Here is a 26,129-nt window from a genome sequence, read left to right on the forward strand (position 1 = left end):
CAGTCTCCAATCCAGCCATGATGGAAATGTTACATATTCCTAAATCAAAAACAGAAACTATTGGTATAATAATTATGTCAACTGTGATTCTATGAATTTAGTTTGTCTAGCTAAATGCCAAAACTGTATGGCATTTTATATTGATAAAACTAATAGTGAATTTAAGGAATACATATGTGATCATTTGTCTGATATCAACAGACAGACTGATACAAATACCTTATATAGAAACACTGCAAAAATTGATACTATGCATGTATTTAAATTAATGGCATTAGAATTAATACCTGTAAGTAAAACAGGTGATGATATATGAACAAATATGAAACAGGTAAAATATAGGTAAATTGTCTCTCGAAGGGTTGACTCCATTCCAGGACTAAAGGATGCAGGTAGATTGAAGCTAATAGTAAAATGTAAACAAATAATATTTCTCACTAAATTATTTGTGGAATCTCTTCTCAGTGGTGACTTGAGTTAACCTTTTCGTTCTTTATATTTTCATTTTTCTTGAACTTGCCTTCATCTACAGCATTTTGCTTATTATTTTGATGTCCTTATAAAATCCAATTTCAATAATAGTTCACTTTTAATCATAAACAAAGTTGTCTCATGTATTCATTTATTAACCATGACACTCCTAAATTATCCATAATACCATGTTCTTCTGCATGAAAAATGTATAATATTTGAGCCCACATTCTGTTTTATCCTTTAGTCCTGGAATGGAGTCAACGCATGATGCATCGGAGACCATCCAGGTGCAATTAACCATAGGCAAGACTGCTCTGCAATTTGTAGCATGTTACAGGCCACCCTCTCAAACTCAGGAACCTCACATGGCCTTCCTGAAAACATTGGAGGGGATAAATGTATCTCCAAACACCATCATACTAGGTGACTTTAACTACCCTAATATAGACTGGGAACACTACTCAAGCCCGAACACTCTAACCCAAAGATTCCTGGAGTTCATAAACTCAAATGCCATGGAACAACTAGTCACCATCCCCACAAGAGGAGAAAACATACTTGATCTCATCATCACGAACATGGGATCAAAATGTTCAACACCTGAAGTATACCCCTCACTGGTGAGATCAGATCATAAACTAATCTCGCTGGAGGTCCTCATCCCCCGCCCACCTGAAACAAAAACGACCACAGTGAAAAACTTCTCAAAAGCCGATTTCACACTTCTAAAAACTAGTGTGGTCTCCTTTAAGGCCCCTGAGCCAGTGGTAAACATTACTCAAACCGCTGAATCACTTACAAATGCCTTCTACCAGCACCTACAGGACTGCATGGATCAGGCAATCCCAAACAAAACTAAGACTCTCTGTACCAAAGGCAAGCGTCCAGTCTGGTGGACCCCAGCCATAAACAAGCTCTACAACAAAAGGAGGAAGCTACTACAAGATAGAGCAAAATCCTTGAAAGGTAAGACACCTTTGATCATTATAAGTAAAAACTAAGAGCTCTCATAAAATCATCCAAGGCAAATTTTGAGAGAAAAATCGCCAAGGACTCTAAAGAGAATCATAAGGCCTTCTTTAGCTATGTTAGAAACCTAGGAGGAAACTCCCAGATATGCTCAGAATTAGTTCAAAATGATGTGAAAATTACTGAACCTACACACATTGCCAACATACTGGCTGACAGGTTCAGTGCAAACTTCTCCCCCTCCCCCAAAAGGAGAGATATCTATTCCAGAGGATTGTAGCCCCCAAACATCTCCAACGCCCAGGTGAGAACTGCCCTCACTAAGGCAAAAACACAGCATCCATGGGACCGGATGGTGTCCCCGGCTGTGTGCTTCATGAACTCAATGAGGAATTAAACCCACAGTTAGGACAGCTGTTTAATCTTAGCCTCACCTCAGGATACGTACCCAAGGAGTGGCGACGCGACTGTGGTCCCACTTCATAAGGGCGGTGCCTCCACAGACCCTGGAAATTACCGCCCATTAGCTTGACAAGCCTTATCTGCAAAGCCATGGAGAGGATCATAATGGAACTCATAAATAAAGACATAGGAACTTGCAGACTTTGGATCCAACTCAGTTTGGCTTTGTCAAAGGCAGATCCTGCCTCTTAAACTTGGTTGACTTTTTCGAGACAGTCACCAAGGCCATTGATGAGGAAAGGCAGTCCATACAGCCTACCTCGACCTGGCAAAGGCCTTGACACAATACCCCACTCAGGTATCATCGAAAAACTCATCAGCTTGAATGTAAACCCATACATCACAAGATGGGTTGCAAACTGGCTAAGTGACAGAACCCACAGGGTCAGAGTTGCTGGAGCCATGTCAGACTCAAAGCCTGTCACAAGTGGTGTCCCACAGGGCTCAGTCCTGGGTCCACTCTTGTTCAGCATCTACTTTTCTGAAGTACAAGCAAACACAGGAGGGTTATGGCTGACAAAGTTTGCAGATGACTGCAAACTGGGCGCCATAGTCGAAAACACATCTGACAAAGATATCCTCCAGAAGGGCCTCACAGAAATGGATAACTGGTGCCAGAGCCATGGCCTGAAGTTAAACGCCAAAAAATGCATAGTCATACCCTTTGGGAAAAACAAGGCTACCCCTAGCTACCATATAGATGGCAATCCACTGAGCACAGAAAAAGTCATCAGAGATCTGGGGACCCAGGTTGACAGTAGCCTTTTGTTTGACACTCATGTTGCTAAAGTAGTTAGGAAAACCTTCTATATCACCCACCTGATCATGAAGGTATTCACATCTAGTTCAAGGAGGTCATCGTCCCCTGTACTCATCACTTATTAGACCTATGATTGAGTACAATGCCCCGTTCGGAATGTATCTGACCAGACACCTGCTGCAGCTTGAAAGGCCCCAAAAGTCCCTCACCAAAAGGATAAAGGGTCTCAAAAATATGTCTTATGCTGCCCGACTGAAAGAACTCCAGCTCTATTCAGTCTCATACCGCTTGCTCAGAGGTGACCTGTGCCTGACATATAAGGCCATGTCAAACCCAGATTTGATGAATATGCTTCACCTCAAAAATCTAGATCCCTCAGAACCACAAGGGCGGAGACTTAAACCTTGACACGGTTATAAATAGAACGTGCTGGAGGGACAGATTCATCACCCAGAGACTCCCTATGCTGTGGAACAAAATCCCGGTACATGTGAGGCAGAGCACCTCTCTGGTCTTGTTCAAGAGGAATCTTGACCAATGGATGGGAGATTGCAGATATACCCCAGGGATTACTTCAGCGTCACTGCTTGACAGAGGCACAGCAAAATGATAGGCATAGTTTTTATTCAAACTAAAGGGGTGGCGAAAGCCACATAACTATGGGCTAGGCTTATAAATGCCCTTGGGCAGATAGCCTAGTATGAACCTATGAACCTATGAACCTATGTAGACCAATATTTTGCAATCACAATATGACAAAGATATTGATCTCCAATTGCCCAGTCATGTTTTTTTTAGTCTTTCCATATCAGCTTTACCACAGAACCATAGCAGTGAAGTGGGTATCCCAAACATTACCCATTCATTAAACACCATTAACAATTTCTCATATTGCCATTCATGCAAAATTTTTTAAATAAAAATAAGAAATTCCATTTTTTCCTCAGGTAGAATTAACATTGATATGTCTAAGGCTATTTTTATGCTAATTAAGTAAAAGGCTTATTAGACTTTTGTCACTTTATTTCCCACTTATCAACCTATATTTTATTTCTAGTGAAAATGTTGTACTCAGTGCAGGGTATTAGTAAAGTGCCTTACATATCATCCAGGAGCCATTTTGGGCTATCCGTATGACTATTTTATTTTTTGTTTTTAAAATTAACTGGTAATACCGCACATAGCTTACCCTGTTTCCAGTACCTTAGGTGATTCAACCACATACCTGTCTTCTGGTCCTTACTTCATGAGCAGTATACAACTATCATCACCTCTCTTCTAAGATGGCTTTATTATATACATGCATTAACTTGCCATATTTCATTAACTGTTCATCAACTTAAATTCTGTAATTAACTAATTTCGGTGCCAATACTGCAATTTTAGCCAATTTTATAAGCAATCCTCTTGACTTTGAAGACCATGTTTTGAAAAAACGTAATACCTCATATGTATGTGTGTTGTACCTTTAAGAAGCATTTCAAGGACTGCACGTGCAAATAGATAGCAAGCACATGCTAACCATTTTGAAAATGCAGCCCGAGAGTGACCATGTACTAATGTGATAGCTAGTTTGTTTATAAGTTTACCTAAGTTAGTTATTAAACCTCCATCCTGATGTGTTTGTACATAATAAAGCTGCTTGAACAGAACCCACATATGTTCCTCTGCTTTATCCTGACCAGACGAGCAATATGGTGCCAGAACTGGGATTGCAGAGACTGCTTTTCAAAGTTACGAGGTGCAGAATTAACAGTGAAGGTAAACTAAGTGAACCGAGTACAAAAAAAGGCCAGAAATGAACCAAAGGTAATGAAAACTTGCACAAACGATTTATTTATTAAAAAAGATAAAATGGAGGATTACAAGGGCACAAAACTCATTATTAAGCAAGCAAGTGGCCCAAAAAGTTTGTCAATTAAATGAAATGTTCGAAATATAGATATTTGATAAAATGATTATCAGAAAAGCACATAAGGGGTTCGGAATTACCTTGGAATTGCAAAACAAGCATGTTCAAAATAAAATGAGCATGTTTAGAGAACAACTAGCACAAGAAAAGTATAATGGGCATGAAAAAAAGATTAAACGAGCAAAACAAATAGATGGAAAAGAGCACATTAAGCATAAATAAAGCAAGGCAACTGCACGCTTTTTGGCAAAGTACTGTGTTTTGGCATAACCACTATTTCTCATTGTATACAGGGCATAACTAGAATTGTTCAAAGTATCTCAAAGAGTGTAAAAGTGTTGCAGTGTGTACTTATTACTGTGCATTTATTTTGAAGAGTTTATTGTGTGTAAAAGTGCAACTATTTCTTGAAGAACAGTAAAAATACAGCCATTTCGAAAAGTTTCTTATGCTGGGTGTGTCTATTCACAGAGTGCCACCATTACAGAGTGTTTCTTGACAGTAAAGAGTTATTTAGCAAAGTACAGCCATTTTGGGGGAGTTTCAATGTGCTGTATATTGTGTATTCGCAAAGTGCAATTACTTTGAAATGGCTTTTACTCTGAGCTTCTCCTGCCCAGTTTATTCTCACAGTGCAGTTATTTTGAAATCTTTCTTACACTGATAAGAGGTGATTTCTTACAGCACAGTGATTTCAAGAATATTCTTGTGCCCAGGAGGCTTATTTCACAAAGTTCAGTTATTCAGAGGCTTGCTGTGCTATTGGGCATAGTTACAAATACTGGCATAAATTTCTGGCATATTTATATTTGTGCATGTTCGTACAGTTACAGGTGGACTTGGGTTGCATTATGTTTTACTATAATTTATTGGCATGGCAGATGGATTCCAAAAACCAACACCACTTGTATTTGATCAGAATATTGCAGAGAATTGGGGAATATTTTAGCAAGAGTACAATATTTTATACAAGCAGCTTATTCTGACAAAGATGCATGCACCAGGGCATTCATTTTGCTAAGCCTAGCTGGGTCAAAGGCCATTGAAAAACAGTGTTCATCTGTGTATGCACCAGCATTATAGAAGAGGAAAACCATCATTTTGTTGTACAGGCTGAATCAAGGGAAGAGCCTGAGTGTTTGAAATGCAAATTCAGGGAAATGTGCAACCTCAAGACAAATGTTACATTAGAGAGGCATTTGTTTTACACACGAGATCAAAAGTTAAGGGAAACTTTTGCAGCTTATATTACTGACCTAAGAAACAAAGCTAAGAAGTGCAGGTTTGATGACTTAAAATATGAGTTAATAAAGGACAGGCTTGTTGTTGTTGTGTCTTTCGGCTTTTCCCAGTTAGGGGTCACCACAGCGGAACTCTGGTCCGCTAATCATTGGCAGTAGATTTTTACATGCCGAGTTGCCAGCTCTGATGCACAACCTTCAATGAAGGTACGCCCATTTACGCATGTCTCCACACAGAAGACGCTCTAGCTGAGAATCGAACAGGACAAAGTCATACTGTGAGGCTACCGCAGCACCACCACCGCCTGTGTGGTATTAATAGTGCTGCAGTGAGAAAGACTTTGCTTTGTGATAGTGATTTAACACTGAGCAAAGCTATTGAGATTTGTCAGAACCATGAAGTTACAGAAACTCACACAAGTAAGCATGGTTTCAGCAGGCTCCAGTGCAAATATAGATAACATGCAGCACGTGGCTAGCAGAAACAGGCCTAAGCACATGGCAAGTGTAACCCCTGCAAGTGTGGCAGATAAAACCAGTAGTTTTGCAGCAAGTTCTAAGACTAGTTCAGTAAGGACATGTTCAGTGCAGTACAAGGGTAAGTCAGCAAAACCCAATTCAGGATTAATTGTTAACTGTCACAATTGTGGTGCCAGTCATGAGTTTAAAAGAGAAAGGTGCTTAGCATTTGTTCAGCAATGCCACAAGTGTAAAAAATGGAACCATTTTCAAAAGTTTTGCAAATCAAGTAAACCTCACACAGTTATTAACAAGGGTCACTTAAAAAAGCAAGTTGATCATATAGAAAGCTGCAGCCCTACTTTCTACATAGATGGTGTATAAGTAATTGGTGAAAGGGTTGATGCAGAAAATTTGTTGGCAAAGAATGAAGTGTTTTGTACTGTCCAGATCAATGGTAAACTCACTGAGCTCAAAGTAGACACTGGTTGAAAGTGTAATGTTATGTCAGCAGACACATTTGCTAAGGTGAGAGCTGGTGAGCAACTTAATGTGGTCAGTTGTGCAAAACTTATTGCTTATGGAGGTGAGGAAATTCAAACTAAAGTCTCAGTAGTGCTTTCATGTTATTTGGCTAGGAACTGCTACAGCTTATTATTTTATGTAGTCCGAAGACCTGTGTAATCATTGTTGGGTCTCAGAGACAGTTTGAGAATTAATTTACTTTCCTTCACCAAAGAAGTTCATTATATAAGCACATATCCTAGTTCTGATTTTACTGAAGCTATTTTTTCACAGTAGGCTGATGTTTTTAATGACAGGTTAGGCAAACTTCAAGTTGTGCATTCTATGAAGTTAGACCCAGAGGTCAGTTCAGTGGTTAGACCATCAAGAAAAGTTCCGATAGCTATGCAGGGTAAAGTCAAAACTCAGTTGGATAAAATGGTGCAACAAGGTGTAATTTGTCCAGTTACAGAACCAACTGAATGGGTGTCGTCCAGGGCAACAGCCCACAAAAAAGGCTCAGATGAAATCAGAATATGCATTGACCCAAGAGATGCGAATAAAGCATTAAAAAGACCTCATCATTCTATACATATAGTTGAGGACGTTGCAGCCCTAATACCGAATGCCACTGTTTTTTTCTGTCTTGGATGCAAAAATGTAATTTTAGCAAGTGATGCTTGATCGCAAATCTTCACTACTGACTACTTTCAGTACCTCATTTGGAAGATATAGATTTCTTAGGATGTCATTTGGCATAAATTCTGCAAGTGAAGTCTTTCAGCATGCAATGGAACAACTTTTTTCAGGTTATCCTTGTGCCAGAATAGTTGATGATTTATTGGTTGGAGGTAATGGTGAAGCAGAGCATGACAGAAACATTAAGAAAGTTCTAGACAGAGTATGTGAAGTGAACTTGAACCACAATCATCTAAAGTGTAAATTCAGACTATCAGAAGTTACATCTGTAGGTCATTTGTTTACTAGCACTGGCTTGCAACCAGATCGATCCAAGCAAGCAGCCATTCTTGAGATGCCAGCATCAGATAATGTTCAAGCTCTGCATCATTTTCTTGGTATGGTCAACTATTTAGGCAAGTTTATACCAGACCTCAGTAAGTTGACAGCACCTTTGAGAGGGCTGATGTGCAAAAATATTACATTGGTCTTGGTTGGAACAGCACCAGATAGCATTTGAAGACCTTAAGCATAAAATTGGCTCACCACCTATGATGCCAATAAACCAGTAACTATTTCCTGCAATGCTTCAAGATTTGGTCTTGGCACAGTTATTCTTCAAGAAAGCAGACCAGTAGCCTTTGCATCTAGAACTCATACCCAAACTGAAATGCAATAAGCCCAAATTGAGAAAGAACTTTTGACAATAGTATTTGCATGTTCAAAGTTTCATGATTATATTTATGGTCGAGCTATTCAGATTGAAACCAATCAACAACCTCTAGTTACTATTTTAAAGAAGCCTATGCATTGAGCTCCAGCAAGATTACAAAGAATGGTCTTCAAATTGCAAAAGTAGGTTCATAGGTTCATAGGTAGGTACTAAGCTATTGGCCGTAGAGCCTATATAAGCCTAGCCAAATAGTACCCTGGCTTTTGCCACCCAAGAAAATTATTTTTCTGTGCCCCTTTCAAGCAGAGCCACAGAAGTGATCCCCGGTGTGAATTTCCTATCTCCCATCCACTCATCAAGATTTTTCTTGAAGAGTGCTAATGAGGAGCTTTGTTTGATATAGATAGGTAGTTTGTTCCAGAGTATGGGAAGTCTCTGGGACAGGAATCTATCCCTCCAGCATGTTTTGTTTATTGTGGTGACAAGGTTTAGGTCCCTAGAGCATGTAGCTCAGAGGGGCTGGGATTTCTTTACGCGGAGCATGTCCAACAGCTCTGGGTTTGACATAGCTTTGTATGTTAGGCAGATATCGTCTCTGAGTAGGTGATATGCGACAGAGTAAAGCTGGAGTTTTTTGAGATGGTCTGCATAGGGCATCTGTTTGAGGCTGGTAATCCTCTTTGTGAGGTATTTCTGTGGTCCTTCCAGTTGTTGTAGATGTCTTGTGAGGTACATACCAAAAGGGGTGTTGTACTCTATTATGGGTCGAATGAGTTATGAGTAGAGGGGAACAATGACCTCTTTTTATCTGGATGAGAAACCTTTTGTGATGAGGTGTGCCACATAAAAGGATTTCCTGACTACTGTGGCGATGTGATTATCAAAGGTGAGACTACTGTTCACCTGTGTCCCAAGGTCTCTTATCACACTTTCAGTGTTAAGTAGACTACCGCCTATGTGGTAGTTCATGGGTACAGAGTTTTTAGCAAAAAGGATGACAATGCACTTTTTGGCATTGAGCTTGATGCCATGGCTTTGACACCAGGCATCTGTCTCAGTGAGGCCCTTTTGTAAGATGTCCACATCGTTAGGAGTTTTGATTGTGGCTCCTAGTTTGCAGTCATTTGCGAACTTTGTTAGCCAAAGACCTTCTGTGTTAGCTTGCACTTCAGAGAAGTAGATACCAAACAGGAGAGGACCTAGGACTGAACCCTGAGGTACTCCACTTGTCACTGGTCTGAAGTTGGATTTAGAGTCTGCTACTTTCACAGTGTGGGTTCTGTCAGTGAGCCAGTTGGCAACCCATATTGTGACATAGGGATTTACCTAGTTTAGTGAGTTTATCTATAATTCCAGAGTGGGGGATGGTATTGAAAGCCTTGGCGAGATCTAGATAGGCTGTGTGAACCACCTTACCCTCATCTACAGCTTTAGTGACCACTTCAAAGAAGTCTATCAGGTTTAGGAGACATGATCTGCCTTTTGCAAACCCAAACTGGGTAGGGTCCAGAGTTTGGAGATTACCAGTGTCATTGTTTATAAGTTCCATGATGATACATTCCATAGCCTTGCAGTACTTCTTCAAAATGGTCTATACAAAAGGTAAACTTCTTTATCTGGCTGACACCTCATCCAGATCACCCAGAAATACAATGGAAGAGCTTGATGCAGACAAATTTGACAATGATGTCTTGGAAGTGCATAATTCTTCTACCATGATACTTGATGAGCTGAAAGATCATTAAAAGACTGATCCAGTTTTGCAAAGGCTCAACCGCTATATTAATATTGGATGGCCGTGAAAGTACTCTAGTGTACTGCCTGAAGTGCAACCTTATTTTCCTTACAGAGATGAGATGTTGATGGAAGATGGCATTATTTTCAAAGGTCCTAAAATTGTTGTTCCTACTTCCTTACAATGTGAATATATCCAGATTTTGCATCATGGTCACCCAGGTTCCGAATCCACCAAAAGAAGGGTGAGAGGAGTAGTATTTTGGCCTTTTCTAATAAAAAAGCATTGATAAAATACTTTCTTCTTCTGCAGTATGCAATTGTACTAAACCACATTTGCAAAAAGAACCACTTCAGATAAGTCAAGCTCCTGAACTACCTTTATCAACAGTAGCCACTGATATATTCGAGTGGAACAATCAGCATTACTTAGTGTTGGTAGACTCTTATTCAAATTGGTTTGAGATTGATTTACTACCTAACCTAACATCCACTGCTATCACCAAGTTGAAATGTCATTTCTCAGTCCATGGTAGTTCACACAAAGTTAATTCTGACAAAAGTACCCAATTTACCGATCAATTGTTTCAGTAATTTGCAAAAGAATAGGACTTTGTACATGTTGCTAGTAGTCCAAAATACTCACAGTCAAATGGATTAGCTGAATGTGCAGTACAGAGTGCAAAACAATTACTAGAGGAGTCAAAGTGTGATAATACTGATGTCTTTTTGAACTTACTTCAGTCTCAGAAACATACCTGTTACTTGGCTCGCCTGCATAGAGGCTTCTATCTAGGCAAACCGGAACAACACTCCTATCAGTTCCAGCTTGTTGAGGACTAAAGCTCAGAACAACAGAACAATTAAAGGCCAGCTATTCAGAAATCATTCTTTCCAGAAGCCCAGCTATGATAAATCGAGCTGACATCTTTGTCCATTGAAAGAAGGGGAAATAGTGAGGGTACAAATGATGAAAGGTTTTGACCAGATTAGTCAAGTAACAGGTATATCTGCTGAGCCGAGATCCTGATCTGAGGGGGTGGAATACAGGAGAAATCACAGACATTTCCTTCCTGTACTAGAATCAATATCACAGCATTGTTCCTGTGATACAGACTCTAGATCTCAGAGCAATCTAGACAATGTCCCTGCTGCAGAACATGGCTTACCTTCGACTTTCATTCCTGATGATGTACCTGTTGCCCCCAAAGTTGAACATTCAGCAGAGACAGTCCCAGTTGCTAGACCTAGTTCTAATTTCTATGTCACACGATTTGGTCATATTTCCAGACCTAGTATGAAATACACAGCAACCTGGAGATAATTGTCTGTATGTATTTAGTTCTGTATAATTGCATGACAAGGAATTATTTTGTATTAATTGCATGTCAATTGACGTCATCAATAATGCATGACCATTTCTCAAAGAGGGAAGGTGTAGAATAGTGTGTATGTGCTGTACCTTTAAGAAGTGTCTCAAGAACATCATGTGCATATAAATAGCAAGCACGTGCTAGCTTTTGTGCCATTTTGAGAGTGCAGCCAGAGAGTGAGGATGTATGAATGTGATAACTAGTTTGTTTATAAGTTTACCTAATTTAAAGTTATTAAGCCTCAATCCTGATGTGTTTGTACATAATAAAGCTTCTTGAACATAACCCACATATGTTCATCTGCTTTATTCTGACCAGACAAGCGACACCTCATATTTCTCATGAATGTCTTCCCAAGGTTAAAAAAAAAAAACAGTGCCACCCTGTTTCTATATTTTGCCATTCTCCAGCTTCACTACCAAAGCCCTATGATCTGGGAACATATTTCCTACTATTTTCCTTTTTGTTCATATAACTCTTATTAATTTTCATTAGCGATATTAGCTGGGATTCAGAAAGGGCTACCTCTGGCAGTAGCTCTTCCTGATTCAGAATCAGGCCTTCTACATTGATTCTATATGGTTTGTAGAATCACCAAGGTAGGCTGGCTTCTTGGCTATGCTAAATCCTAATGAGGCATACTGGTGGGAGTGGCGTATGCTAATTAGTCACATGCACTCCCCCAGTAATGCCTCAACTTGGGGTTGTTATGATTATGAGCAATTCAACTCAGCTGCATAAATCAAAGGTGTCAGCTATGATAGATAACAAAGCTGAAATGCTGTATTCTCCCATTGTAATTTGGAGACTGCATAAAGGTAAGGTCAGGAAATTGTCTGCTGAGTGTTGTAGAGGTACAAGTGGTCACAGGTGAGTGTGTGTGGTGTTTGTGTGTGTGTGTGTGTGAGTGTGTGTGTGTGTGTGTGAATGTCTGTCTGAATGTGTGTGTGTGTGTGTGTGTGTGTGTGTGTGTGTGTGTGTGTGTGAGAGAAACTGTAACGTCTGACATTACTGACTGACTATTATGTCCAGAATTTATGTAGGATTTGGCAAATGTGAGAGACACAATTAGGTAAGATGTATACGGTCAGAAACAGTTGAGAGGTATGGAGGCATGGAGGTATATCCACGTGCGTTTGTGTGTATGTCTGTGTGCTTGTGTGTTTGAATGTGTTCACATGTGTATCAGAGAGTAAATGAAGGGATGACTGTGCTCATGTGATACATGGGCCAGCAGTTGTGATTACTGCAGTAAACTCCTGGTTAGCACTAGTAGTGATATCACATGATTCAGAAACATGCAAAATAGCTGAGAATGAGGTCTTGTTAATTACAGCAACTCAAGTCTCTGAATTGCATTTCCTGCTGTCACATAAACTGCACATTTTAGCCACAGTAATTTACTTGACTCCAGAAGAATGTTCCCTGAATCCCAGCCATTATTTCTTCTAGTATCTGAATTCCCCCTGAAGTAAGTTATCGAAGTATACTTTTCTATTGAACATTTTTAAATTAAACTGATTCTTCTGTTGTGAATTATATTAATGTAATAATAAAACGATGAATGCAATTTTGTATATACAGTAGACCAATAAAAGAATCAGAACAATTTAAGAATATTCAGCACCTACATATGTAGTACACCTTGACATGACTTATATGCTCTTTCACTGAACCCTTTGAGAATGGTAGCATTCTGCTAACATCATTAGAAAAAAAATCATTTTGTATTTCCCCTCTCTCTTTTAATCTTTTCTTCCTTTTTGTTTGATTTATTTCCTTTCCTGTTTCATCTTCTGCTACACTTTCATGTTTCAGTATTCCCAATGTCTTTGACCACTACAGCATAAACACGTAATCATAAAACAGAGGTCATAGGACAACTGCCCTCATCTCTTGGTTAAGTAATGATACCTTGATATAACAGAGAAGGAAAGAGGCATGCTGCTAAGGTCATCCTAACTTGATCTATGAGGTAGTGTTTGGCCCCATAGAAAGAGTCAAGTTTTTCTTGAGTTTTCTTGATGGAATGAAGTATGTGGTGATCAGATCTGAGGTTGTCATCTATTATGACTCCAAGTAGTTTAGTTTGACTTATGATTTCCATTTTTGCGTTATTGCTTGAGGTAATATGAAATATGTGTTTCTAGTTAAAGTGTTGTTTTGGAGGAAACAATATAAACTTGCTTTTTTGACATTAAACAGCAAGTTAGAATTTTTTAGCCATATTTCAATGTAAAAAAAGAGTATAAAAGTCACACAGGAAAACCAATCGGTTAAAAACACTATTTATTTATTTGACATTTATTTACTGGGGTGGTCTGACTGGGTCTATAGAACCCATTTTCAGCAGAGGCCTGGGGAGAAAAGCTCCACATACAGTACAATACAAATACAGTATAATCCAATACAATAAAGATTATATTACAAATACTATACAAAAATAAGTTGAAAGAACAAACTGCTACAGGATGTTGTAATATATTACTACACATCTAGACAGTTCTATAGAGTTAAAACATTACAGACGATAATAGTCACTCTCATCATACATGATGTAGATAGTGTCAGAAAAATGTACATAGGGAGTGCAATGTGTGACATTGACTGTTGTAGTACATGCAAAATATTGTTTTAGTTTAGGTTAGGAAAATAGCAGCCAGGAAGTTAGTAATGCAGATATATACTGAGAGAGAGTTAAGAACAGAAGCAATAAAGCCTGAGCAGTAGCTTAAAGATATGCTATAGAAGCAGAGAAGGAGTTAGACGAGCTTTAGGATCTTACAGTCTGTGAGGGATTGAAATGTGAGAGAAGAGGAAGACCAGAGCATTAGGCAGGCTTTATGCAGGAGCAGAGCCATGTATTTTTGAGATGATTTTTAAAGAAGCTTTGAAATGGGTTAGGCCAGGCATAGACCTGGTAGCTAGAGGTAGCGAATTTCAATGTATAGAGACAGAGTATGAATACTGAGAGTGACCAGGTTTTCTTGTGGGTTTTGAGCTAGCTAAGAGATTTTTGTCTTCTGATCGTAGGGATTGATTTACTGTGTAAGGTGCGACTAGATTGGCTAGTGCAGGGCAAGCAGTAGGCTTGAAAATAAGATTGTGCAAGGTGGATAGCTGAATAAAGGCAAGTTGATAGGGTAGTTCAAACCAGTTTTATTCTAGGAGTGGTTTACAGTAGCGTGTGTGTGATATTTAGAGTTTGTGGTAAACTTTGCAACTTTGTTGTAGCAATGTTCCAACGTGCTTAAGGTAGAAATTCGAAGTTAGTTAAGATAGGGGCACCATAAAGAAGGGAGGGAAGTAAAAATGTTTTTGCAAGGGTAGTTCAGTTGATGCAGTAAAGACATGTTTGTTTCTATATAAGAGTCCCAGTTTTTGATAAGTTTTCTTTATATTTTGCTGTATGTGGGGGTCAAATTAAAATTTATTATATAAAGAGACTTAAATAGAATTAAAAGTAAAAGAAATAGTCATGAACATTCAGAATTTCCATTTAGCTGAAACACCTGATATTCTTAAGTGGTAATTTGCATATATCCCATGTTGCCTCTGATACAAGAGGTTTAAGGTATCACACAGTGGAAAGTCTAGCTTTGCTAGATTTTTCTTTTCATATTTCAATGTCAGTGAAAGATTTTTTGCATGATTACCTGTAATTTTGTTATAGATAGGGCAAAGCAGACAAGGGTTGAATTGTTGGTATATTGTACAAGAGTGGCAACTGTTGTAGCGGTATGAAGCTTATTCAAGGAAATATTAAATAGAAGGGGGGGCCAAGTATTCACCCTTGCAGGACACAAGCAGAGATTGGTTGGAATACTGAAAGGTTTTGTTGCCATTTTGTTGCTAGCTGCCAATTGCATAAATAACTGTGAAAGCAAGAGAGAGAGAGGTAAGTGATACTTAGAGATGGAAGTTCAGAAAGGAGCTTTGGGTTGGACACTGAAATACTTTAGAAAGGTCAGGGAAAATGAAGGAAAAAGGTTCCCTCATTTCTGAATTGGTTAACTTTGCTAGTGAAGTTGATAAGGGCAGTAGAAGTAGTACTGTGGTTGGGCCTGAAACTGTGCCAAGTATTAAGGAGGAGGTTGTGTTTGGTTATATGTTTCATAAGCTGAGAGTGAATACATTTCTTGAGGATTTTAGAGAGAGTAGGTCTATAGTTTGTTAACTGTGCTGAAGTACCTCCTTCTTGAAAGAGTATAATAATGGATTTTTTTCCACGTGGATAGGACATAGTTTTCAGTTATTGCAGTTATTCAGTTATTACTGTTATTAAACAAATGTATGGCATCTAAGTCCAAGGAAGTCATTGTTCCACTGTATTTGTCATTCATGAGACCTATCATTGAGTACAATGCCACCTTTGGTATGTACCTAACCAGGCATATCCAAGAACTGGAACATCCACAAAAGTTTCTCACTAAAAGAATACAGGGCATAAGTAAAATGTCCTATGCAGACCACCTCAAGGCCCTATTCCTGTATTCTGTCTTCTACAGGCTTTTGAGGGAAGATCTATGCCTGGCATACAGGGCATTGCCAGACTCCACTCTGATGGACCTCCTGCATATCCAAAAAACAAACAGCACCAGCATTACCCATTCTAAAGACTTAAAGTTTGCCTATGATATAAATAGGACCTGCTGGGGAGATAGGCATGTATCCCAGAGACTACCCCATCTATAGAACAGGCTCCCCATTCATGTGAAGTAGAGTTCTTCCCTAATATAATTCAAGTGCAACTTGGACAATTGGATGGGAAAAAATGAAATGCATCCCTTGTTTGGCACCAATGTCTCTAATGGACACAAGTAACTTGTAAATGGTGCATCTGCCAGGCCCATGCTTACACTTATCAAGGGTATCAGATCTTGTCAAAGATTTGGGATGCATTGCTAGGCTTAAAAAGGCCCTTGTGGTCATTAGCCTAGTAAACACTTATGAACCTATGAACCTGTTAGCCAGTTAATCAGAATAGTGACAGAGAAGGCTAGTGCTTCTGGACCTATTTTGAGGAATTCAATAGGAGTGTTATCAGAAGCTGAGGCTGTTGCTTTTAATTTGCCTAGTAATATTTTTATGGCTGATGTTGAGACTGGCAGAAAACTAAGAGACAGTGTGTTGCTTTCTAGAATAGATGGAAGTTGGACAGAGTTGAAGTGAGGTGATCAATGATTATTGATAGAACTGACTGGATAAATTGAGTGTTGAAGTATGTGGCAGTGAATGTTTTGTTGCTTGAAGTGGAAGGACAGGGTGTAGTGGAATGGCCCGGGTCAATTTAGTTTATTTAGAGAGGACTAAAATAGCTTGGGGTTGTTTTGGTGATTTTATTGCAGATTAGTATGGTGTGATTTCTCATCAGTTTTAATAATCTTTGTACAGATTCTGAGATGTCTAACATTTTGGTAGGCATGTTGTGTTTTATTATACCATTCTATCTATGTTTTATCTCTTCACAGCATGACCTGTTTGGTGTCTTTTGTCAGCCATGGTGCTGTTAGCTTTTACTCTTCTTGTCCTAACTGGTGCTAAGTCATTTACTATTTTTAGGAAGGTATACTTGGAGTGAGTAACTGCTTCATCTAGGGGCATTACTCAATACATTCCAGTTGTAGTGGGACAGGGCTGTAAAAAATGTGCCTTTGTCAAACTTGGTTACATTGCATACTTGTTTATAGATTATTTGTTTGGGTGAATCAAGTTGTTGTCTGATTACCTAGGTTGGAAAGTGGTCACTTATAGTATCTGGCAAGCAACCAGATGATTTTATATTATGGGGTTGTTTGTCAATATCCAGTTTAGCGTGGACTGCCTGTTAGTGCTTTTGTTGATTCTGATAGTGGAGTTATTAGTTTAGTGAAGCCAAAAAGGTGAATAGAATCCTTGGGGATGTTGCTGTTTATAGATTTCCAGTCTATATTCAGGTCACCTAAGATGAAGGTTTCCTGGGAGATGTTGTCAGATATCCAGTGTACGATATTTTCAGTTGTGGTAATGTTGTTGCCTGGTGGGATGTGTACTGCTGAGATACATATAGATTTCTTTTGGTTGATTTTGAGTTATGCAATCATACGTCGAGCATTATTACATTTTGGGATGCTTAGATGGACTGGAGTTATTTCTAAGTTGTTTTTATAAATAATTACAATACTACCTACAGTTAAGTTTTCTGTCCATTCTGCATATGTTAAAACCTGGGGGAGTAATTTTACTAGCTATTTCTTGTTTTAGCCAGGTTGTCAGTGGTGATTAAAATGTCTATGGAGTAAAAATCTAGATATGCATTGATATCATGAATTTTGTTTAAGATATTTCGGAGGTTAATGTTGAAAAGAATGAGGTTAGATTCATTACCTGATGACAAAGTTGTGTTGGGAGCATTGGAAAGCAATGGGTTGGCCATGGTGGGTAGTTGATTTGTGGGTCCCATGGTTAGGGTAAATATCTCCACTAAGTTTCAGGATAGAGATAAGGTAAGTAGGAGTCTTGATGATTGGATGGGTGATAGGAAATTCATCCCGGGGATCACTTCTGTGGCTTTGCTTGGCAGGGGCACAGGAAAGTAATTTTCTTGGGTGGCAAAAGCCAGGGTACCGTTTGGCTAGGCTTATATAGACCCTAGGGCCAATAGCCTAGTACCTAACTATGAACCGATGAACCTATATAATGTATTATATACATATTTACTCTGCATTTTATAGGCTGCTGAGAGGTGACTTCTGTCTGGCCTATAGGGCAATCTCCATCCCTGCCCTAATGGAAATGCTGCACATCCATAAATCAAGTTGCTCAAGAGTCACTCGCTCTAGAGATCTCAACCTAGCTTGTGACATTAACAGAACATGCTGGAGATATGTCTCCCAGAGACTGCCGATTCTCTGGAATAGACTTCCTATTTACATAAAACACAGCTCCTCACTGATCCTATTCAAACGCAAACTAGATAATTGGATGGGAAGCCATAAATTCACCCTTGCACTGGCACCCATGTCCCCATTTATTTAACATTTGTTGATCGGGAATGTCCAACTAGGACAGAGCCTATTTTCAACAGAGGCCCAGGGAGAAACACTCCAGACACATAGGTTCATAGGTTCATAGGTAGGTACTAAGCTATCTGCCTGAGGGTATTTATAAGCCTAGCCAGAGTGTGCCGGCTTTCACTGCCCCATTGATTATTTAACTGATCCTCGGTCAAGTAGAGCCAAGGAAGTGATCCCAGGGGTGTATTTTCTGTTACCCATCCACTCGTCAGGGTTTCTCTTGAAGTGTGTTAGTGAGGGGCTCTGCCTGATGTAATTTGGAATTTTGTTCCAAAGCATGGGGAGTCTCTGTGACAGGAATGTATTCCTCCAGCATGTTCTATTTATTGTTGTGGCGAGGTTTAGCTTACTAGACCGCATGGCTCGCAGTGACTTGGCTATCTTTAGGTGAAGCATGTCCATAAATTCTGAGTTGGACATGGCTTTGTAAGTCAGGCAGAGATCACCTCTGAGTAAGCGATATGCCACTGAGTACAGCTGGAGTTTTTTCAGTCGGGCTGAATAGGACATATGTTTGAGACCAGTAATCCTCTTGGTGAGGTACTTTTGTGGTCTTTCCAGCTGTTGGAAGTGTCTTGTGAGGTACATCCCAAATGGGGCATTGTACTCTATGATGGGTCTAATGAGCGACGGGTAGAGGGGCACTATAACCTCTTTATTTCTAGATGTGAACCCTTTAACAATTAGATGGGCCACATAGAAGGATTTCCTAACAACTTTAGCAATATGATTGTCAAAGGAAAGATTACTATCTACCTGGGTCCCCAGATCTCTTATTACCTCTTCTGTATTAAGAGGGCTGCCACCTATGTGATAATTAGTGTGTTTTTTGTTTTTCCCAAACGGGATGACTATGCATTTTTTAGCATTTAGCTTGAGGCCATGACTTTGACACTAGGTATCCATCTCAGTAAGGCCCTTTTGGAGGATGTCCATGTCAGCCAGAGAGTTAATTATGACTCCCAGTTTGCAGTCATCAGCGAACTTGGTTAGCCATAGCCATCCTGTGTTTGCCTGTACTTCTCAGAAGTATATGCCGAACAGTAGGGATTCCAGGACCGAGCCTTGCGGGACACCACTTGTGACTGGTGTAGAGTCGGACCTGGAGCCCGTTATTCTTACCGTGTGAGTTCTGTCTGTAAGCCAGTTGGCAACCCATCCCGGGACATGGGGGTTTATGTTCAGGCTGGTGAGTTTTTCTGTAATACCCGAGTGGGGAATAGTGTCAAAAGCCTTGGCGAGGTCAAGGTAGGCTGTCTGAACCACCTTTTCCTCCTCTATGGCCTTGGTGACTGTCTCGAAGAAGTCAACCGGGTTTAGTAGGCATGATCTGCCCTTAACAAAGCTGAACTGGGTCAGGTCAAGTGTTTGGAGGTTCCCAATGTCTTTGTTAATGAGTTGCATGATGATGCTCTCCATAGCCTTGCAGACCAAGCTAGTCAGGCTTATGGGGTGATAGTTACCAGAGTCAGTTGTGGCCCCTCCTTTGTGGAGAGGAATAACCATTGCTGTGCACCATTCTATGGGCATGTAGCCTGTGGAGAGGCTGAGGTTGAACAGCGTGTTTAGGTGGGGGGTTAGTTCATTCTGTAGTTCATGCAAGACGCAGCCTGGGACACCATCTTGTCCCATTGATGCTGTGTTTTTGGCTTTTGAAAGGGCTGTTTTCACCTGTGTGTCTGTGATTTTTGGGACACTACACTTTTCCGGTATTGTTGTGGGCTCTTTTGGGGGTGAAGTTTGCACTGAATCTATCTGCCAGGATGTTGGCAATATCAGTAGGGTCAGTATATTCTGTGCTATTTTGCACTAGTTCAATGCATATCTGTGAGTAGCCACTTAGATTCTTAACATAGCTAAAGAAGGCTTTGTGGTTATCTTTTGAATCCTTGGCTATTTTTCTTTCGAAGTTAGCCTTGGATGATTTCATGAGGGACCTCAGTTTCTTACTGATACTGATCAGGGATGTTTTTCCTTCATGGGATTTGCTTTTGTTTCTGAATTAGTTTCCTCCTTCTATTGTACAGCCTGTTTATTGCAGGGGTCCACCAACTGGTTTCCTTCTCATGGAGGAGTGAGTCTTGGTTTTGCTAGGGATGGCATGATCCATGCATCCTTGTAGGTGCTCATAGAGTACATTTGTAAAGGTTTCTGCATCTTGGGCAGCATTATCTTTTAGTGTGGGGACTGTGAAACTGACCACCTATGTCTTAAGTAAGGTGAAGCTTGCTTTACAAAAGTTTTTTACTGTGGTTTCCTTAGTTGGGGGTGGTGGTGGGGTGTGGACATCCAGCGTGATTAGTTTATGGTCTGATTTAACCAGTGACGGGTTGACCTTCGGTGTGGAACACCTGTTGCCCATGTTGGTGATGACCAGGTCCAATATGTTTTCGCCTCTGGTAGGGGAGTTTACCAGCTGATCCAGTGCATTTGAGTTGATGAATTCCAGGAAGCGCTGGGCCTGGGAATTTGTACTTGAGTCATTTTCCCCAGTGAATGGTAGGGTAATTGAAATCACCCAATATCAGGGTGTTTGACAGGACCTTCATGTTTTCCAGTGTCTCCAGAAAGATGGAGTGGTGGTCCTGGGTCATGGAGGGTGATCTGTAGCAGGCCATAATTTGCATCGCAGATTTGCCCAATGTTAGTTGCACATGGATGATCTCAGAGGTATCATGCTGTGCCACTAACCTGGAGGTGTAGGTATCCTTGATGAATATGGATACACCCCCTTCTTTTGTGTTTCAGTCCGTGTTCTGTGGCCAAAACGTGTGGTATGAGTTGTAGCCCAGTAGTGCTGGGGTGCTCTCTGAAGCCTTGAACCAGGTTTCAGTTACTGCACAGATGCCGACGTTCTCCATACTGAGGAGTGCTTTGAGCATGTGCATTTTGAGATTTAAACTCCTGGCATTGAGTAGCATAACCCTCAGTTTTTTGTTAATTGTGCTGTTTACGGAGGTGGGTTTGACTTTTGAGCCTTGCCTAAAATAGACACTATGGGGGCAGCAAGAGCCTTGACCAGTATTCAAAAGCCTAGGGTTGACAGGTGCAAGCTGTCTCTTGCGAAGCAACGCAGCTTGTCGAGCATGTCGTCCCAGGCTGACAGACACTGGATCCCCTTTGAATGACACCAGAAACTTATTTATCATTTTTTCTTTATACTGAGGTATCATTCTTGGTGAGGGCAGGATGCTACTCAGGGTCAGGGTCATACCAGCCTGGGCTACATGATCAGAGAGCCCTTCCATGTCTCTTTTCATGTAGTCCAGGGAGGTACGTCTCAGGTCATTGACACCAACATGAACAATGACAGAGTCATATTTGTACTTGTTCTGGAGTGACCTGAGTGCTTGTGTTATGTGGCGGATTCTGGCTCCCAACAGGCAGCTAAGAGTAAGCTTCTGTTTGTCCAGCCTAGTGAGTGGGACATCAGTGTGCCTGACTATAGAGTCACCTATTACTAGTGTGTTAGGTATGTTAGGTATGTTATTTCGCCTTAAGGGCTGTGATTGTGCGGCACACTGATTTTGTGTTTTATGGGTTTGTGACGGGAATTGAAGATTGTTTGGCTGTCTGCATTGGAGGTCTTTAATGCTTTTGCAAGTTTTTCTTTAGAGCCTCCGAGTATGATTTTGTGTATTTATGTGTATTTTTGCCAGTGCTGTTTTTAGTAGGTCTGTGTGCAGCTGGAGTTGTGGTGCAAGTGTTAACCTTCTCCACTTGATTGTCTGTTCCAGTCATGGGTGGAGACAGCTTAGCTTCCAGTTTGGCTGTATAATTGCATCTCTCGCATATGTTAGTGTTTTGTGGTTGGAGGAGAGGGTTGTCTGTGTACATGAGGGAATTGTAACATTGTCTCAGGATACCCAGATTCACCAGCTGGACTGGAGAGTGCACCTGAAGTACCCTTTGGTCATGCCTGAATAGTAGGGTGAGCTGCTTAGTCGCTTGGTTGGTGAGGGGTGAATAAAGAGCCTTGCCGTACTGGGCAATCAGTGTCAGGGTATATTAGTGCTTGCTATTAGGTCTGAGCAAGTGCTGGGCTGTAAGATGCTTTTTGAGTGCTTAGGTTGAGAGTTAGACTAGTTTCACAGGAAAAACCGAAGAGGAGACTTAGTGGAGACAGGAATAATTTAACCGTAGCAAACTGGCACTGCCCGGTGCGCAAAACAGTGCAAATGCGGTTTTTATAGTAGGGAAATGAAAGAGATAGAAATTAGCCCAAAATAGCTAATAAACTACTACCTTCTGGGCTGGAACCACTCCTCCAGGGACAGATAGGTTGCTCAAAGCTCCCCTCTCTCACAGGTGAACAGAGAAACTTCTTTCTATCCAAGTAAGGTATGGGCAACCCAGAAACTAGTTTCACAGCCCTGAATTCAGCACTAGCCTGAAAACTGGACTATATTAGCTTAGAAAGGCGGGGAACAAGGAATTGTTTTAGTTTTTTTTTTTTTTTTTTTTTTTTTTGAAAAGATAAGGCAAAAACAGTAAAAAATACATTTAAAACAGCTTTTAACAACTACAAATGATCAGAAAAGGCTATCGCACTTTAGCGTGTAACCTACAACAGTTAAACAAATTATTTAAACAAAAAACAACTTTTTAAAAGTGCAGGCAGTCAAATAAGCACAATATGTGAAAAAAACAAGCTTTTAAATCACAATAAATGCTGGAAAATCTGTGTTTAGGTGGAAAACAGTTAAGTACAGCATGAAAGTACAGAAAACTGATACTTAATCACTCCAAAGTCTCTCTCCTAAGCTAGAAGGCTTGTATCAGTTTAAGGCTTTCTAGTGCTACCAGTAGGTTAGTTACAGGAAAAATGGGAAATAAGTGCAGATGTGAGCTTTTAAACCAGAAAGTTGAAAGAGACGGGCAAACTGTCCAAATGGTCAATAAACTACAATTTCCCGGCCAAAAACCTCTCCTCTCATGGTAGACAGGCTACCTAGTGCTTACCTCTCCCACTGATAAGCTAGAAGGCTTTCTTCCAACACAGAAAGGCTTGCGGGGCTCAGAAGCTTACCAACAGTCCTGGATACAGCAACTCTGTATCTGGACTAGGCTACTTACAGGAAAGGTGGGAAACAAGTGCAAGTGCAGCTTTTAAACCAAAACATTGAAAGAGATGGAAAAAAACTGCCCGAACGGCCAATAGCTACAATTTCTGGGCCAGGAACCACTCCTCTTGTGGTAGATAGGCTACCTAATGCTTACCACTCCCACTGATGAGCTAGAAGGCTTCCCTCCACCACAGAAAGACTTCGGGGGGTTCAGAAGCTTACAAAGAGTCCTGGAATACAACAAATCTGTACCTGGAATAGAATAGTTAGAGGAAAGGAGGGGAACAAGTACAAACGTAGGCTTTTAAGCCAGCAAGTTGAAATAGATGGAAAACTGCCCAAACGGCCAAATAAACTACAATTTCTGGGCCAAAACTCACTCTTCCCATGGAGGATAGGCTACCTAGTGCTTACCCCTTCCACTGATAAGCTAGAAGGCTATCTTTCAACACAGAAAGGCTTGGGGGCTCAGAAGCTTACTAACAATCCTAGATACAGCAACTCTGTAACCGGACTAGGCTAGTTATAGGAAAGGTGGGAAACAGGCACAAGTGTGGCTTTCAAACCAGAAAGTTGAAAGAGATGGAAAAAAACTGCTCGAACAGCCAATAGCTACAATTTCTGGGCCAGGCACCACTCCTCTTGTGGTAGATAGGCTACCTGATGCTTACCACTCTCACTGATAAGCTAGAAGGCTTCCCTCCAACATGGAAGGCTTGGGGGCTTCAGAAGCTTGCAAAGCGTCCTGGATACAGCAAATCTGTTCCTGGACTAAACTAGTAAGAGGAAAGGCAGGAAAAGTGCAAACACAGGCTTTTCAATCAGAAGGTTGAAAGAGATGGAACAGCTTCCCAAACGGCCAATAAACTATAATTTCTGGGCCAGAAACCACTCCTCCTGTGGTAGATAGGTTACCTAGTGCTTACCACTCCCACTGAGAAGCTAGAAGGTTTCTCTCCAACACAGAAGGGCTTGGGGGGGGGGGTTCAGAAGCTTACCAACAGTCCTGGATACAGCAAATCTGTACCTGGATTACACTAGTTATAGGAAAGGTGAGGACCAAATGCAAAACGGGCTTTTAACCAGAAAGTAGAAAGAGATGGAAAAACTTCCCAAATGGCCAATGAACTACAATTTCAGGGCCAAAACCCACTCTTCCCATGGTAGATAGGCTACCTAGTGCTTACCACTCCCACTGATAAGCTAGAAGGCTTCCCTCCAACACATAAAGGCTTGGGGGGCTCAGAAGCTTATCAACAGTCCTGGATACAGCAAGTCTGTATCTGGGCTTGACTAGTTACAGGAAAGGCAGGAAACAAGCTTAGAATTTTTAGAATGTGTTTGGAAAGTGTGAGGAAACTGGAGTACCTGGAGGAAATCCACGCAAATGCAGGGAGGACATGCAGACTCTGCACAGAAGGCACCTCAGCCGAGAATCAAATCGGAGAACTTCTTGCTGTGAGGCAACAATGTTAACCGCTGCAGCACTGCACTGCCCCCCCCCCCCCCATGGACAGAGGTAGCTGGTGTTCATCATAGACCCACTCTGTTCAAAACTTTGTTCTGCGAACTATCCAAATAGAACAAATGGGGATACTTGAGATTAACATTGCTAGGCTTGTAAATGCTCTAGTGCTGCTAGCCTAGTAACCTCCTATGAAGCTATGAACCTACATTGTGATTATCAATGTGTTTTGAATGCTAATTTACTATAAACAGTTCCATTATAGATTCTCGGCCCCTAGTTCACAGTTTCTGTTTGTCTTTTATTTTCTGCAAACTGTGCATGGCTTCACAATGTTCTCTACTTCTGTCTGTCAACAACATTTTTTTAAAAATATATTTCCTGACCAGATTTGAATCCTACTCTTTCTATTTAGATATACATCACAGATGGCAAGCTCTTACCATGGTTCATGTGTTTACTTTTTCTGAAGGTTTTGTACTATAGCTTGCAAAGCTGTTTCTGTCCCTAAATAAGTATCATAAATTGTTTCTATATTAAAGTGAATGAGCTCTCACCTGAAGTATTGTTACTTCAAGAAGAGCTATTACTTTATTCCAAAAGTTATAATGATCCATTTATCCCCCCTCATGAAGATATTTAAACCTTAATAAGAATTCATATCGATCCAAATCTCCTGCAGCACAAGGCAGCTCATGTTTCTCTGCCCTGCTTCTCATTATATCAGCATATGATCTCTGACCTCATTCTCTAGCTGATATTGCATCCTGCATATGGTAATTGCTGATTACAGTATAAGAAGGCTGTTTTTCTTTCTCAAGCCTACAATTTTAGCCACTATGGGTAGAGAAATACCCAGATGAAAAGTTAAATCAAGATCAGTTGTAAAAGTTACCTTCCACAGCCATATTGTCAGTATTTCCAAACTTTCCAAACATTTAGATTGTTACACTGTGTGCAAGGAAGTACAGTATCTGCATTCTGTACCTCCATTTCTAGTAAGGACTGACAGGCTACAAATTGGTCACGACCACCTTCTCTCCATCTGTAGTACCTTCTGCTCAGCCACTGCAGTAATAGCTACAACTTAATTATCAGTACCACCTACTGAAAGAATAGAGGAAGTTTCCCAGTGTCCTGCTCAAATTTCTTTTAATCAGTATGAATATGACTTAATGTCGCCCTTAAAAATAAACCAGTAGCCGAATGGGACTAACTGATCAGGAAAGTCTAAAAAAAATAAATAAATAGACATTGTTTTCTTATCTAAATACTAGTTACTCACAGTCATTGCATTTATGTTT

Source organism: Protopterus annectens, chromosome 3.part1 (genome assembly GCF_019279795.1).
Source record: "Protopterus annectens isolate FY-2018-M chromosome 3.part1, PAN1.0, whole genome shotgun sequence".
In the NCBI taxonomy this organism is placed as follows: Eukaryota; Metazoa; Chordata; order Ceratodontiformes; family Protopteridae; genus Protopterus; species Protopterus annectens.